General features: G+C 41.5%; 1 long non-coding RNA gene across 2 annotated transcripts in view; it reads left to right on the top strand.

Annotated features, from left to right (window-relative positions):
- The window catches only part of LOC106724995, a 5806-nt gene continuing 586 nt past the window's right edge, over positions 1-5220 (top strand). The window contains exons 1-5 of one of the 2 annotated variants that reach the window (XR_001360828.1): positions 1-58; positions 145-174; positions 257-307; positions 3793-3889; positions 4266-4394. This is a non-coding gene — a long non-coding RNA (uncharacterized LOC106724995). The remainder of the gene's footprint in view (positions 59-144; positions 175-256; positions 308-3792; positions 3890-4265; positions 4395-5220) is intronic. The other variant, XR_001360827.1, reaches the window with a different exon arrangement.

Genomic DNA, 5220 nt, shown 5'->3' with positions numbered 1-5220 from the left:
CCACTCCGTGCGCTTCCTCCCACAGGTCAGCTCTGCGGAGGGGGCGGCCAAGGAGGAGGTAAGGCCCGGCTCCCGGCCGTGGGGGGAGGGTCCGCTGGCGCGGCAGCCTTCACTCGTCGCTCATTTTCCTTTTCTCTCCTAAAGCCGAAGAGGAGGTCGGCCCGGTTGTCAGCCGTAAGTAGAGCAGCCCCCTCCCCGTCCCTTCCGCGTGGGGTCGGGCCCAGGGGAGAGACTCAGTGCGCCCTTTTCCTTTCAGAAACCTGCGCCTGCAAAAGTGGAGGCGAAGCCCAAAAAGGCGGCGGGAAAGGTGGGTTTCGCACGGACCTTCGTGGGCCCTCGTGTCTTCGAAGCGCTGCTGACCGCGGGACTTGCTCCTAAATAAAGCGCTGTTGCCGGCGACTGAGATACTGATTTTGAAAGTTAAATGTCAGCCTCCTGAAATGTCGGGATTTTACCTTAATTTTTTTTTTTAAGTTTTGCATTTTAATAACTAAAGTAAACTTTTTTTCTTTCTGGCCTGAGTAAAATATGGACATACTTGTCCTGGCTTATGGAGGTGTAATGTGTCACATTAACGCTGCTGCAGAATTTAGGAAACTTAATGACTAAAAGTATTAAATATTAACCTGAGCTTGCCAAGGAAAGCCGTCTTTGTGTGGGTGCGTGTGTGTAGTCGGTGCTGGTGCACGGTGCACGGTCGCACGCTTGTGTTTCTTCTGACAACAATAGCGAGGCCGGGACCGAGGCCAGGAGAAGAGGGAGGTGCACGTTTTTGCCTGTGAAGTTTACAAGCCGAGGTAGCGGGTCATACCTTTCGTGTGTGGGTGGATCAAGAGTTGCGTTCTCTGAGAACATACTCTTCTGAAAGTATTTCATTTGCAGTCATGTGTAGAGGGAGTCACGAAACTCTTTTGTCTTTATTTCAGAGAGGAAGGGAGAGGGATAGAGAGATAGAAACATCTATGAGAGAGAATCATTCATTGATTGGCTGCCTCCCGCACGCCTCCTACTGGGGGGTGGAGCCTGCAACCAGGGCATGTGCCCTTGGCCGGAGTCGAACCTGGGACCAGAGTCCAACCTGGGACCGGTCAGTCCGCGGGCTGACACTCTACCCACTGAGCCACACCAGCTAGGGCCATTTTTTTTCTAACAGCGTTAATCATGACACCTGCTGCTCTGGAAGAGATTGGCGATCGCATAGCTCACTTTGCGGGTCGTTGAAGGAAGTTCCTGGGGATCTGTCCATGTGAAAGCTTAAGCTGTAAAGGCAGAACATATGTCCATCATTTGTAACTGTTTTTGGATATGGCTGTGAAATCACCCTCTGCTAAGCTCTCCATGTTCTTCAAGGCCAGCACATGGTGTGATTAATTTCTGTTCACTCAGAACTTAAGTGAGGGTTTGGTATTTTCTATCTCTTCCCCCCAAAAAAAGCCCTTTTCTAAAAGTGTTTCTTTATTTAAACATTGTACAGAGCTGAGAAAGTTCTGCTTTGTGGTATTTTTTTAAGGGTTCAAGGAAGGTATGAACATAGTACATTAGCTTAGAATTACTCACACCAGAAGATAATGCAGAAATTCTCTGTAAACAAAGTTCAAGTTCCCCAGAAAGTTTTCTTGGCTGAAGAAAGAAAAGGTGGATCATGTTGCAAAATGTTGACAAGAACAGTGTACTATTATCCATCTTTTATTTTTTGCTTTTTTTTTTTTGGGGGGTGGAGCCTGCAACCAGGGCATGTGCCCTTGGCCGGAGTCGAACCTGGGACCAGAGTCCAACCTGGGACCGGTCAGTCCGCGGGCTGACACTCTACCCACTGAGCCACACCAGCTAGGGCCATTTTTTTTCTAACAGCGTTAATCATGACACCTGCTGCTCTGGAAGAGATTGGCGATCGCATAGCTCACTTTGCGGGTCGTTGAAGGAAGTTCCTGGGGATCTGTCCATGTGAAAGCTTAAGCTGTAAAGGCAGAACATATGTCCATCATTTGTAACTGTTTTTGGATATGGCTGTGAAATCACCCTCTGCTAAGCTCTCCATGTTCTTCAAGGCCAGCACATGGTGTGATTAATTTCTGTTCACTCAGAACTTAAGTGAGAGTTTGGTATTTTCTATCTCTTCCCCCCAAAAAAAGCCCTTTTCTAAAAGTGTTTATTTAAACATTGTACAGAGCTGAGTGTAAAAATCTTAATTTTTCTTTAATAGCTCTGCTTTGTGGTGTTTTTTTAAGGGTTCAAGGAAGGTATAAACATAGTACATTAGCTTAGAATTTCTCACACCATAAGATAATGCAGAAATTCTCTGTAAACAAAGTTCGAGTTCCCCAGGAAGTTTTCTTGGCTGAAGAAAGAAAAGGTGGATCATGTTGCAAAATGTTGACAAGAACAGTGTACTATTATCCATCTTTTATTTTTTGCTTTTTTTTTTTTAAGATTATTATTGATTTCAGAGAAAGAGAGAAACATCAATGATGAGAGAGAACCATTGATCAGTTGCCTCCTGCATGCACCCTACTGGGATCGGGCCCACACTCTCCGCTCAGCCAAACTGGCTACTTATTCTTTGCTTTTTTAATAAACCAATTGGATGAAATACTATGCCTACTTACCTTTTAAATTGTTCTTTCTTTCCTTATCGATGTCTGTCTATATGTTGGTCTGCCTTAAAATTATTTTAATATAAACAGTTCCAATTTTAACTCCAGTTTGGAACATCACATGTAATAAACATTTTATTTTCTTCCTCTCAGAGATCAACAGGTAAGTCCTCGTCTCAGTGTTCCTTAAGGAGCAATCCTGTCCGATCATTTTCCCAAAGGAAAAAGAGGGTCAGTGGCCTTTTCCATTCGTTTATGTAATACATCTTTGGTTTTAGAGTCGATCTATTTGTTACCATAATTAATCCATTTAAAGCCTAAAAGAAGGTAAAGCTTTTGATGTATTGATTACCATACTACAGGTTAGACATGCTGTTTTCCAAGCATGTATATCCAACGTGTGCTCCTGACTTGGATAATTTCCTTAGAAGCATTTTGACAGTAGAAGCATACATTAGAGAAATGTGTTAATTTATTTTGGTTTTTTTTTCTGACTATTAATAGTTAAAAGTATTATTTCAGCCCTAGCTGGTTTGGCTCAGCAGATAGAGAGAGCATCGGTCTGCGGACTAAAGGGTTCGGGTTGGATTCTGGTCAAGGGCATATGCCCACTTTGCGGTCTCGATCCCCAGTAGGGGGCCTGCAGGAGGCAGCCAATTATTCTCTCATTGATGTTTCTCCCCTCTCCCTTCCTCTTTGAAACCAATTAAAATATTTTTTAAAAATAAATAAAAAGTGGTATTATCTCAATCTAGGCTATTGTAACACTTCATGGTAGCAACCTGTGGAACAGTGTTATCCCAAATATGTTTGTTTACCTAATTTAGTATTTATCCTAAAGGTACGGAATTAGTAGTCATCAAGCAGTTCATGTATGGAATGCCACAACTGGTACAGAATACAGTGCACTGATTTTTCCCTCTTAGCATTGATGTTTGTGAGACCACATGCCTGCCTTTGTGGCCATTTAACTCAAGTATTGGAGGTATTGGTCATTATTGATAGGGGTCTTGATACAACTACTGGTGACCTAATTTAATTTCATTTTGGTGTTGCTACATTTACAGGAAATGTTAAAATATTTATTAAATTTCCCATTGATGGATGGTATCCAAAAATATTGTTCTGTAGTGCTTTAAACGTCGCTTAAATTTTAAACCTATTTTATCATCATACTAATTAATATGTGTGCTTTCAGATTCTTCAAAACACCTAAATGATAACGATAAACTCAAAATTGATCCTTTTAGCTACTCATTATATGATAGTCAACCTGACCATACAACATCTTTCAGGTGAATGGGCTTCTGTGAGGGTGATTGTCTTGTCAGCTCAGTGGACATTTGACTGTTTGATTATTGTTCATGCTTTGGAGAAGTTTGAGAGTTACTGGGGAAAGAGACAACTCATTTGTTCTGCCATGTGGAAATTCAGAAAATAGTGGATGATGAGGAAGGTGTGGGGGGAAATTGTGTAGTTCAGGCCTTAGGTTTACACATCATTAAGGCTTGCTAGGCAAGTCCTGTTACAGTTCTCCTTAGTGGGCGTGGTTGTCCTGCTTACTGGGGGTGGTGGACCTTAAGGTGGCTCGTGTGAAAAGTGTCATGTAACTCAGGCTGATGTGCAGCAGAACATTCACAGTGCAACTATTGTGGATACTGTCTCTCATAGGATAAGTCTGCAGACAAGAAAGTGCCAACAAAAGGGAAAAGGGGAGCAAAGGGAAAGCAGGCGGAAGTGGCTGACCAGGAACCTAAAGAAGACCTACCTGCGGAAAACGGAGAAACTAAAAACGAGGAGGTTGGAATGTTTGTGTTGTTGGTTTTCACTCTGACAGTAGATAATAAGTTACACTTATATGTAGCTGATAAGACGGACTTTATCTTTTATATTAAATATTTTGTGGCTTAGTGGTTGACTGACATCCATGCGCAGAGACATCACTGGTTTGATCCCCACTGGGTGGGGGGGGTGTCCTCATTTTTCTATATCTTTCTCCCTCACCCACTCTCTAAAATCAATAAAAACATTTTTAAATAAATAGTAAGTGGACTGCAAGGTTTTGATAAATAACTTTTCTTAAGCCAACTAAGCCTCTTTTTACATTATACTGGCCAAACTAGAAAAGAAATAATTTAGGTACTTATTTTTAAGCTTTCCTACTTATAGATCAAATTTTAATATAATCATCTACTTCTAAATTGTAAGGTTTACAATCACAATATACTTTGAATTCCTAGTTCTAACCACAGCATCAAATATGTAATATAAGAAGACATTACTAATCTAGTTATGAGGGAAGTATTGAATACATGTTATCAAACTACAGTTGATTCTTGTTACTCATGATGGTTATGTTTTAAGAGGTTGCTGTGAATACTGAACAGTTAAGGGAAATGTAGGGTTAGAATCCTTTAACACTGATCACAACACTTCAATCAAGTGATTATAACTATTTCATTTGTGTTTCTGTTTAATATATGTTGTCAGTACATTAGCATTGAACTCAGGGCCAACAGAAACAGCACGGTAACTCATGCTTAAATGAAGCTATCCCCCCCCCCCCCATGTGTATTTTCTCCATAAGACACATTACAACATCCTTGCACTTGACAATACTATACTT

This window comes from Myotis brandtii, unplaced genomic scaffold, assembly GCF_000412655.1.
Source record: "Myotis brandtii unplaced genomic scaffold, ASM41265v1 scaffold1297, whole genome shotgun sequence".
Lineage (NCBI taxonomy): Eukaryota > Metazoa > Chordata > Mammalia > Chiroptera > Vespertilionidae > Myotis > Myotis brandtii.
This window is presented reverse-complemented; position numbering and strand designations above follow the sequence as displayed.